The following is a 12,621-nucleotide window of genomic DNA, read 5'->3' as shown; positions in this document are numbered from 1 at the left end:
GAACAGTACAAGCCTCCTCATCAAAGAAACAATTTGATGGTTTCATGACACAATTCTAACACGTTGAAAATTGCTTCCCCCCTAAATTGAAGAATAGTCAATAATTTCAAGTTCCTTTTATGAGGCCAATACTATCCTGCCACCAAAGCCAAATAGCATCATGAGAAGAAGATTATCCTCCATGAACATGGGGGCAGAAGTTCTCAATAAAGTACTAGCAAACAAAATTCAACAGTTCTTTATTCTGCAACTGTGATGAGTAATGTTGATCATCAACATACAGGAAATGGAGTCCCCTAGGATATAAGCCTCCCAAGCATGCCTACGGGGAACTTATCCAGATCAGGCCTGTCCAGGGGATTATCTGTATTAGGCTAATTGCCATGGAAAGACTCCCTGGGATCCTGGAGTGTACAAAAAGGAGAAAGTCAGGTGAGCAATACATCTCTCTCAGCTCCTGGACTATGAAAGTGGATACCACGGATGGACTGACACAAGCCGCGAGTGCTGGGGCTTCCTTCCGTGAGGTACTGTACCCTCTAACGGTAAGCCAAAATACACCCTGGATTCCTACCATTGCTTTTGCCAGGGTGATTTTATCGCAACAATAGGAAAAATAACTAATATACTGTCAAATGTGGCTAATTCCACATTTGACGTGCATGAGATTCAGCACACACAAATCTATAAATGTAATAAAATACATTAGCAAGATAAAGGACAAAAACTATGTGATCCTCTCAGTAGATACAAAAGAAGAATGTGCCAAGATTCAAAACCCTTTCATGATTAAATCTTTTTAAAACTTAGGAATGGAGGAATGGTCCTCAGTACAGGAGAGGCTGTGTGAGAAAGCCTACAGTGCACAAACTCAACGTTGAAAAGAGAAACGGATGCTGTTCCCAGATGAGGAGGACTACAGTGATGTGATGCTCACTCACACCACGTCTGTTCACAAAGCACTGAACTCTCAGCGTGGCTAGGATGGAAGGAAAATAACTAGACATCTAGTTGGAACAGAAAAAAATGAAATTGTACCTGTTTTCCAAGAAGTCCATGTAGACACCATCAAAAACTTCTTAGAATTAATAAGCAAATAAGTAACACTGAGATACATAATCAGTGTACGAAAATCCCAGTATTCCTATGCATTAGCAATGAGATGTCTGGAAAAGAATAAGAAAGAAATCACATTAATAGTAGTTATCTAAAATGTGCCATCCTGTCAAAATGTGAAATTATTCATATGAATAAAAACAACCTAAAATTTGTTTGGAACAGTAATATCTCCTAATAGCTAGGGTAATCTTACACAAACACAACAAAGCCAGAAGCATCACAATTCCAGGTCTCAAAATACATTATAAAGCTTTCATAATCAAAACAGCATGGTATCACCTTACAAAATTTGGCAAATAGAGCAGGGGAAGTACTAAAATAAACACAAGTACTTAGATTACTTCATTTTTGACAAAGGTCCCGAGAGCCCATGACAGAGAAAAGAGAGTTTTTCTAACCAATTGTATTAAGAAAACTTTATGTCCACATGCAGAAGAATTAAGCTGGATTTTTTTATTGCCTATCACATAAAATCATCTCAAAATGGATTAGATCTCAACATAAGAAAGAAAAAAGTCTGCTAGACAATACAGGGGAAAGGGATGGGAAACAGCACAGTTGCTAAGGTGCTTGCCACAACTCATGAAGAAAAAGCCTGGCAGAGTGGTGCATGGTTGCAATCTCAGTGCTGGGAAGGCAGAGTCTGGAAATCCTGGATTTGTGGGCTGTGCAGCATAGCCTACCTGATGAGTTCTAGGCCAGTAAGAGATTCTGCCTCAAGAAAAGGTGAAGGGCACCCGAGGAATGTCATCCAAGGCTCCCACATCTATGAACATACCTGTGCACGTGTACACACATATACAAAAATAAAATATGGAAAATGCTCTGTGGCACTGGTCTGGACAATGGTTTCTTGGCTGGAAACAAAAGCAACAGACTACTAAACAAAAAGTAGATAAATTAAATACTACCAAGTTATAATTCTCCTGCAAAGCCAAAAAACAATCAACAGAGTGAAGAGACAAATCCATGTTTGGGGGAAAATATTTTCAAAGGGTACATCCACCAGATGACTCATCTCCAAAGCATATAAGGAACTCAAACAATTCAATAGCAAGACACCAGCTCTGACAAAATAGACAATGGGCAGAAACAGACATTTCTCAAAAGAAGATCCAGGAATATATATGAAGACATAGTTAACTTCTCAAATCAATAGAGAAACGTGAACTTTAAAACAAAATGACACATCAGTCATACAAGTCAAAAAAGAGTTCAGCAAAACTGGCAGTGAGCATTTGTGGGGGTTGTTGGGGTATGTTTGGGAGCTGTCTTTAGAGGAAAAGCACTGTAAACTTTGTAGTGTGTGAAATGTCTGTGGCATGTCCTCACAGGCCACGCCTCCCACCCTCTACCCGTGGCTTAGCTGTGTCTCTGACAGCAGTACTGCTCTGTAACATCCTTCCTGCGGCTCACTGTTGCCCCGGACCTTTCCCCACTAACTCCCAGGGTTGTCAGCTCATGTCTTAAGGCAGAGGCTGCACTTGGTGCCCTCCTGTTGGTGTGCAGCCTTTCAGAGTCCATTTGTAGCCGTCTAGGATCCATGTGTTAACGTGTTTTTAAAGAATCATTGTTATTTACTGAATGAAACAAATCTTTTTATTATGATGTTAATAAAATTAATCGCACACCCACTGTGTGCAGATTATGATGGAGCTCTAAATCATTTTTAATATTAAATTTACATTATATCATTGAAAAGGTAGAGGTACTTTATTTAGAAGTAATAGATTATGAAATTTAGCCAATGGTATATGGCCAATCCTCCTACCTCTGTCTGTTGAGTGCTGGAATTACCAGCACTGATCTCTGTCTTGAGCTCTCGGGAGTGAACTTTCCTGTGAAGCTAATGTGATTTAGACTATTTGTACAGTAGTGGACTAAGGTCAAGGCCTCATAACTTGGGATCATTTTGCTCACAATTATCCAAAATATGTAACATCAGGATCCTCCAAACTGACTTTTTCTCTAGGTATTACCAAACATGAAAGTATGAAAACGTTGAGCTGTAAAAGCTCTGGTGGTAACGGGCAGGAGCAGGAACAGAGAACAAGAGAATACAGGAGCGTCTGGCTTCCCACCGTGCTTTCCAAGGCAGCCAAGTTCGGGCTTCTCAACAGAGGCAAAACCGAGTCAGACTGTATGTCTACGGCTCTTGGGAGATCACCTTGAGCAAAGAGCAGAGTCCCTTGGGCCGAGAGGTAGCCAGCAAGCAAAGCAGATGTCTCCCGAACCACTGGAAAATTTCCTCAAGGCTGATGCTACCCAGGAAAACATTTGACACATTGCAGTCTGCTTCATAAAAGTTTCAGTTTTAGCTGAGCACTTTTTTTCTAGAAGTCGTCTCATTTTGAAAATAATTTTCCTCATGGTTGCTGCAAGTACTTCCTCTTGGAGATTAACAGGCCATTTTTCCTCAGTCAGTTTAATGTGTGGACGGGTCTACAGCAATGGATTCCTACGGCTCAGGAATCCCCCCACTGCAGGGAAAGCGCTGCGCACTAACAGAGGTGGTGACGGGACCCATTAACTGCTCATTCCTTTGCGGAACTTTCAGTGAGAACTGGAAGACACGCTCCTCTATCTTAAACAATCTCCCTCACTTAAAGCAGTATTTATGTATTTAGGGGCAATGGGAGAACATGCACCTTGATAAATACATAGAAGTCAAAAGAAAATGTTAGGGAATTGGTTTTCTCCTCTCACTTAGTGAGTCCCTGGAATCAAACTCAGATGTCAGCCTTAGAAGCAAGAGCCCTACGGCTAAGCCATCTCGCTGGCCCAGTGATCCCCTTCTTACTGTGTGGAACACCGCAGTGTTTAGTCACCGTTCATGCTCATTGATGAGGAACTCTGAACTGCAACAAGTCACATGACAGATGAAGTGTTGTAACTATGTTCATGTTAGCAGGCCACCAGCCAAGCTTGTGAAGAATGAAGCAACTGAAGGAAAGCCCTCCCACACGCATACATGTTTCAAGGTGAGTTTCGTTTAACGGAAAAAGCTTAGTATTCATTTATATTAATATTTCATGTTAAGATGATGTATGTACCTTATATATAATCTTCTAACATTGCAAGAAAATATTCTAAAATAAACGTTTATATCACTTGCATGCTCTTAGTAGGTACATTAATGTTCCTATCATATAATATCACAACATATATAAATTTTATGACAATTAAGTCAAAGGAAGAACATTGAAGAAATGGACATCATTGATAGGTATTTAGTAAGTTCTATCTGATACTACATCTTCTCGTGATGCTAAAGTTGAACTCTGTTCATTTTTAATTTTGAGATGGTGTTTGACATATGAATGAATTTAAGGATGGCTGAATTTGAAGTGCCTGTTCAAAGAAAACTATTTTGAGTGCCTCTAAGAGTTAATGTTAGCTAAGCTATAAACAAAAAATAAATAAGCAATAGCTTGGTGAACTAAAACTTTTCTATATAATTTTGGGTCTGAATATTGTTTAAAACTGTTGGTATTGGTTTGCTGACTGAAGGGCAGGGTTTTATGATTTCTGCAGTGCTTTCTCCAGTCACAAAATTGTTGTTGCTCCCACCATTAAATCTACTTTCTAGACAGGAAAAAAATTAAGAATTAAGGGCACATAAAGGCAGCACAAGTATCCAGAAAGCAAATAGTTTCCCAAACATGTTAGCCAGGCATCAGCCTTGTCTCGCTGAACACTGAGAAGAATGATCCTTATTGGTTGGGAAGTTAAAAGGAGCATTTGTTGTATTTTCTCTACTACTTCTTATAGTGCGATCAATTGAACTCAAGATCTTGCAAGTTTTCTACATCCGAGCTGCATCCTTAGTCCTGTAAATAGTCTCAATTCATTATTAATTTCCCCAGCCTCTGTACTAAACAAGGGCAAGAGAAAGAGAGTTATAATGATCTGAGAGTTATCCTACAATATCTCTATCTTTCATAAAAATCAATTTCCCCAAAGTGATGAATTTATTAGCAAGATTTTGTTACCAAATACTTTTTTTAAAGAGTGAGTTTTGCCCACAGACTTAACTAACCTGGGCTCACAGAGGCTCACAGAGACTGAACTGACAACCAGGGAGCCTGCATGGGACTGACCTAGGCCCTCTGCATGTATGTGACAGTCGTGCAGCTGGGCCTTTGTGTGAGACTCCTAACAGTGGGATCAGGGGCTGACACTGACACTATTGCCTGCTTTTGTGACCCATTCCCCCTACCATGTTTCCTCATTGGGCCTTAATGAAAGAGGAGGTGCCTAGTGTCACTGCATCTTAATGGGCCTGCCTGTATCTGAATAGAAACGGTGGAGGAAGACTGTAAGGGGAAGAGGGGTAGCTGGGAAGATGGAGAGAGGGGAGACTTTGGGAAGTTTAAAAAAAGAGGTTTTTGGCGTGGGGAGACAACTCACTTAGTAAAGTGCTTGCCTGCCTGGCAAGCATGAAACCTGGCTAAGCCACTCAGAACCCGTGAAAGCACAAAAGCAAAAACCATGATGACACACACTTGTCATCCCCATGATGGAGATATAGAGATAAGGAGGTACATGGGGTTCACTAGACAGTCACTCAAACCTAGTGGACAAGCCATAACCCAGTAGATGCTTACTCAAGGACCAAGGTGAATGTCACCTGAAGAGTGACCTTTGGGGGTGACTTTTGCTCTACACATACAGAGAGTTGGGAGCAGAGGGACAGATGCAAGACAGAACATACTTTGTTACAGAACGTCATAGATCAGCAGTTCATTTACTGGATTTCAGCAAGTACAACTAAGTCATCTCAGTTTTACACGCAAAAAAAAATGAGATCCAGGTTTAAATAACAGTCATGTTGTGGTTACTCCAGATCTTGGAACCTGCTGTGTTCTACTGTGCACTGCTACATGGGTCCTACAAGAGCTCCTCACCCTTCCCACAGCCTAACCACGACTGTGTTCTTCTGCACACTCTAGAGAACATCCCACAGCCTAACCACAACAGTGTTCGACTGCACACTCTAGAGAACATTACACAGTCTAACCACTACTGTGTTCTACTGCACACTATAGAGAACATCACACAGCCTAACCACTACTGTGTTCTACTGCACACTATAGAGAACATCACACAGTCTAACCACTACTGTGTTCTACTGCACACTATAGAGAACATCACACAGCCTAACCACTACTGTGTTCTACTGCACACTATAGAGAACATCACACAGCCTAAGCACTACTATGTTCTACTGCACACTCTAGACAACATCCCACATCCTAAACACAACTATGCTCGACTGCACACTCCTCTAGAGAACATCGCGCAGCCTAAGCACTACTGTGTTCTACTGCACACTCTAAAGAATATCACACAGTCTAACCACGACTGTGTTCTACTACACTCTAGAGAACATCGCACAGCCTAACACGACTGTGTTCTACTGCACACTGCTACACAGGTACTACAAGCATTTTCCACCTTCCCCACAGTCTAACCACTGCTCTGTTCTACTGTATTCTTCTAGAGCATCCCACCCCCTCACAGTCTAACCACTGCTCTGTTGTACTCCACACCTCTACAGAACATCGCCCCCAGGCTAACCACACCCATTATGCTCACCTAAGTAAAGTTTTTGTTTTGCTTCAAGTTCCTTTTTTTCCCCTTATCATTATTTTTGACATCATTTTCCCTTTTGTATTTGAATAAGAAACAAGCTTCTTTTACTTGTCATTCCCAGTTCCCTCTCTCTTCCCTACTGCCCTGTCCCCCACCAACCCCCTGTCCCATCCCCTTTCTGCTCCCCAGGAGGGTGAAGCCTTCCATGGGGGATCTTCAAAGTCTGTCATATCATTTACAGCAGAACCTAGACGCTCTCCTGTGTGTCTAGGCTGAGCGAATATCCCTCTATGTAGAAAGGGCTCTCAGAGTCCATTCATATACTAAGGATAAATACTGATTCACTACCAGAGGCCCCATATTAACCAGAACTCCAAACTGACATCCCCGTCCAGGGGATCTGGAATAGTTCTATGCTGGTTTCCCAGCTACCACTCTGGTATCCATGAGCAACCCTTGTTCAGGTCAGCTGTTTCTGTCGGTTTCTCCAGCCTGGTCTTGACTACTTTGCTGATCACTCCCCTCTCTGCAACTGGGTTCCAGAGTTCACCTGTGGGTGTCTGATTCTGCTTCCATCAACTACTGAATGAAAGCTATAGAATGGCATATAAGGCAGTCATCAATCCGAGAAGGACATTTAAGGTAGATTATTAGTTGGGGTCAACCTTGTAGAACTCTGGACATTTCCCTAGTGACAGATTTCGCTTTAAACCTATAATGTCTCCCTCCATTATGGTATCTCTTTTCTTGCTCTCCTCTATTCTTCCCCTGACTCTATCTTCCTGCTCTCTCCTAGACCATCCTGTTTCTCCTGTCCTCCTTTCTCTCCTCTTTTCCCCTTGCATTTCTTCTAAATCCCAACCCCCCATGCTCCCAATTAACTCAGGAGATCTTGTCCCTTTCCCCTTCTCCAGGGAACCATATATGCCTATCTTTCTTAGGCTACTCCTTGTTTCCTAGCTTCTCTGGTGGTGTGGATTGTAGACTGGTAATCCTTTGCTCTATGTCTAAATCCATATATGAGTGAGTACATACCATTTTTGTAATTTTGTGACTGGGTTACCTCACTCAGGATGGTTTCTTCTAGTGTCATCCATTTGCCTGCGAATTTCAAGATTCCATTGTTATTTTCCACTGAGTAGTACTCCACTGGGTAAATGTACAATGTTTTCTCTATCCACTCTTCAGTTGAGGGGCATCTAGGTTGCTTTCAGGTTGTGGCTGTTAAAAATAATGCTGCTATGAACATGGTTGAACAGATGTTCTTATTGTGTATGAATGTGCATCTTTGGGGTATATGCCTAAGAATAGAATTGCTGGATCTTGTGGTAAACTGATTCCCATTTTCCTGAGGAATCTCCATACTGATATCTAAAATATCTGTACAAGTTGGCACTCCCACCCTCAGTGGAGGAGTTTTCCCCTTTCTCCACATCCTTTCCAGCATAAACTGCAATTAGTATTTTGATTTTAGCCATTCTGACAGGAGCAAGATGGTAGCTCAGAGTTGTTTTGATTTGCATTTCCCTGATGGCTAAGGATGTTGAACACTTTCTTAAGTGTCTCTCAGCCATTTTAGATTCCTCTATTGAGAATTTTCTATTTAGTTCTGTACCCACTTTTTTTGGATTATTTGGTGATTTTGGAGACTAGCTTCTTGAGTTCTTTTTATATTTTGGAGATCAACCCTCTGTCAGATGTGGGGTGGGTGAGTATCTTTTCCCATTCTGTGGGCTGCTATTTTGTCTTGTTCGCTATGCCCTTTACCTTACAGAAGCTTCTCAGTTCAGGATATCCCATTTTCTCAGTGTCTGTGCTACTGGTGTTATGTTCAGGAAGTGGTCTTCTGTACCAATTCATCAAGGGTACCACCCACTTTCTCTTCTAGGAGTTTCAGTGTGCCTAGATTTATGTTGAGGTCTTTGATCCATTTGGACTTAAGTTTTGTGCATGGCGATAGACATGGATCTATCTGCAGTCTTCTACATGCCAGCATCCAGATATGCCAGCACCATTTGTTGAAGATGCTTTCTTTTTTCCATTGTATTCTTCTTTGTCAAAGATCAGATGTTCATAGGCATGTGGCTTAATATCAGGGTCTTCAATTGGATTCCATTGGTCTGCCTGTCTATTTTTGTACCAATACCAAGCTGTTTTCATTACTACAGCTCTATAGTACAGCTTGAAGTCAGGGATGGTGATGCCTCCTGAAGTTCCTTTATTATACAGGGTTGTTTTAGCTATTCTGGGTCTTCTGTTTTTCCATATAAAGTTGATTATTATTCTTTCAAGGTCTGTGAAGAATTGTGCTGGGATTTTGATGGTGTTTATAATGAATCTGTAGATTGCTTTCGGTAAGATTGCCATTTTTACTGTGTTAATTCTACCCATCCAAGAGCATGGGAAATCTTTCCATTTTCTGGTATCTTCTTTAATTTTTATTTTAAAGACTCACAGTTCTTGTCATACAGGTCTTTCACCTGTTTGGTTACAGTTACCCCAAGATATTTTATGTTATTTACTGCTATTGTAAAGGGTGATGTTTCTCTGATTTCTTTCTCAGCATATCTAATATATACATTTTGAGTTCATCTTGTATCCCTGCCACTTTGCTTAAGGTGTTTATCAGCTGTAGGGTTTCCATGGTAGAATTCCGGGTCACTTACGTAGACTATCATATCATCTGCAATAGTGAAAGTTTGACTTCTTCCCTTCCAATTTGTATCCCCTTGACTTCCCTTTGTTGTCTTATTACTCTAGCTAGAACTTCAAGTACATAACTGAAGAGATCTAGAGAGTAGACAGCCTTGTCTTGTTCAAGATTTTAGAGGAATCACCTTGAGTTTCTCTCCAATTAGTTTGATGTTGGCTGTAGGTTTGGTGTATATTGCTTTTATTATGTTTAGGTTCCTGTTACCCCTGATCTCTTTAGGACCTTTATCATGAAGGAATGTTGGATTTCGTCAAAAATTTTTTCACCATCTAGTGAGATGATCATGTGGGTTTTTTCTTTTTCAGAATGTTTATATAGTGGATTACATTTATGTATTTTTCACATGTTGAACCACTTGAAAGCTTAGCAAACTCACCCAGGAGGAGGTGGCACTAGGAAATAATTAAATTGAGAGCTGAAATCAATAAAGTAGAAACAAAGACAACAATACAAAGAATCAATGAATAAAAGCGTTGGTTCTTTGAGAAAATCAACAAGATAGACACACCTTTATCCAACCTAACCAAAATGCAGAGAGAGAAAATGCAAATTAACAAAATCAGAAATGATAAGGGGACATACCTACAGACACTGGGGAAATCCAGAGAATCACCAGTTCATCCTTTGAAAACCTATACTCCCCAAGATGATTGGAAAATTTAAAGAAAGTGGATGATTTTCTGGATAGATATCACTTATAAAAATTAAACCAAGGACAGATAAACAATCTAAATAGACCTATAACCCCTAAAGAAATAGAAGCAGCCATCAAAAGTCTTCCAACAAAAAGAAGTCCGGGGTCAGATAATTTCAGTACAGAATTCTACGAGAAATTCAAAGAAGAGCTAATACCAATACTCTTCAAATTGTTCCACACAGTAGAAGCAGAAGGATCACTGCCACACTCTTTTTTCCAGGCTACAATTACCTTAGTACCCAAACCACACAAAGACACAACTAAAATAGGGAACTATAGACCAATCTCCCTCATGAACATTGATGCAAAAATACTCAATAAAATAATGGCAAATCGAATCCAAGAACACATCAAAAAACATACATCATGATCAAAAGCTATACATTTTTTCTTAAGAAGTATTTGTAGCTGCTGGGAGCCTCCTGAGTCCTGGGGTCTGTGCATGGGGAACCCATCCCAGCAGTCCAGCCCATCCAGCCTCCACCCATGGAAGGAGGTAGGCATGGCACTGTTTTCTGCCCTCCATCTGATGCTGTGCTTAGAGCCTCCTGAGACTTGGGGCCTGCACACAGGATAACCCGTTCCTGTGGAACAGCCCATCAAGGGTCTGCCAAAGTCCCGGTACTAGTCCTGCCTCCAGCTATGGGAAGAGGAGTGCCATCAGAATATTGGACCTGCTTTCACCCACTTGGACCTGCACCCACCAGGGAAGGAAGAAACTCCACCTACATTCACTGGAATAAGGGATAGGAAGAAGACAATATAAGAACACATTCTACAACAGAAAAACCAATATGACGCCACCAGAGTCGAGTGACCCTACAATAGCAAGACCTGAACCTCCCAACACAAAAGAAGCAGAAGGTAATGACCTTAAAAACAACTTTGTGAAAATGACAGAAGCTGGGGATCTCACTAGGGATGCAGCAGCCCTGTCCTCCTGCTCAACCGCACAGGCTGAATTGACCAAAGGGATGGTTATTGGAGAAACCTGGCCCCTTGCTGGTTGGGCGGAAGTTTGTGTGATAGTACTACACCCTGCTGAACCAGGCCCCAGACGTGCTGAACAGATTTTATGGAAAGAACTCTTCCTATGCCCACGGGGGTTTGGATTCCAATTGGAAGCCAACAGATGCCATCTACGGGCAGAAGGGCCACAGGAAAGTGATGTCACAAAAACTTCACCAACTGTCACACCAAGATCCGTCACGTGGATGCTCATGCCACTCTAATGATGGGGTGGTGGTCCAAGTGATGGGGCTACTGTCTAACAACCACCAGGCTCTGCACAGGTTCATGCACACCTTTGTCCTTGCTCCCGAGGGCTCTGTTGCCAACCAATGCTATGTTCACAACAGCAGCTTCAGATACCAAAATGAAGTCTTTGATGGTTTCATCACTGAACCTCAGGACGAATCTGAGGAAGAAGTAGAAGAACCTGAAGAAAGACAGCAGACACCTGAGGTGGTGTCTGATGATTCTGGGACTTTCTATAAGCAGAGGGTCAGCAACGACTTGGAGGAGCATTTAGAGGGACCTGTTGTGAAGCTGGAGCTTGAACCTGTGCCTGACATCCAAGAGGACATGGCCTTGGAGGAAGCTGTTCCCGAGGATGTGCAAAAGAGCCCTTCCCTGGCCCCAGCGGTTGTCGCCCCAGCACAGCGGCACTTGAGGACATTTCCTTGGGCATCTATGACTAGTAAGAACCTGCTTCCCAGTGGGGCTGTTCCAGTGATGGGACACCACCCCAGGTGGTATAAGTGCCTCCTTCACAGCCCCGTCCAGAATCTAAGCCTGAATCTCAGATTCCACCATCAAGGCCTCAGAGAGATCAGAGAGTTCAAGAGCAATGGATCAATATCCCTCCTCAGAGGATGGTGAGGCACCCTGACAGTCCCCAGCTCTTTATCAGGAACTTGCCACAGGAGGTTGACAAATTGGAACTGAAGGATTTTTTTTTTCAAAATTATGGGAACGTGGTGGAGCAGCGCATTAACGGCGGCGGGAAGTTGCCTAGCTTGGTTTTTGTTGTGCTTGATAATTCTGAGCCTGTTCAGAAGGTCCTTAACAAAAGGCTCATCAGGTTCCCAGGCACCGTCCATCTGAACCTGGAAGAGAAGAAGGCATGAGCTGCCAGGGGAGGCGACTGACCACAGGGATTAACCGCCCTTGGGGACCCAGAGCAGTGGGGTGAGAGGCATGGTGCAGAAACCAGGCTTTGGTGTGGGCAGGGGAATTGCAACTCCAAGGCCGTGAATTGCTTGGCCCAGATCTCCACATGGCACACAGCCCTGGCTCCTGCAGAATGGTGAATTCCTTCAACCAGCCTTTGGTGCCTTGGAGCAGCCTACTGCAAACCGCTCCAGTTTTGCTTGTGTTCGTGGTGTGTGGTCCCCCCCACTCTCCTTCCCTCCCTGACCTTTTAGTCCTTCACTTCCAGTTTTCCTGAAGGACACATTAGGAGGAGTGGGGGATGTAAGAAAGAGGAGGGACTCTC

General features: G+C 42.4%; 1 pseudogene; it reads left to right on the top strand.

Annotated features, from left to right (window-relative positions):
- Positions 1-10,918: 10,918 nt before the first annotated feature.
- On the top strand, positions 10,919-12,380 carry LOC101841629 (annotated as a pseudogene).
- Positions 12,381-12,621: the final 241 nt, after the last annotated feature.

Source organism: Mesocricetus auratus, unplaced genomic scaffold (genome assembly GCF_017639785.1).
Source record: "Mesocricetus auratus isolate SY011 unplaced genomic scaffold, BCM_Maur_2.0 Super-Scaffold_15014, whole genome shotgun sequence".
Taxonomy (NCBI): Eukaryota; Metazoa; Chordata; class Mammalia; order Rodentia; family Cricetidae; genus Mesocricetus; species Mesocricetus auratus.
This window is presented reverse-complemented; position numbering and strand designations above follow the sequence as displayed.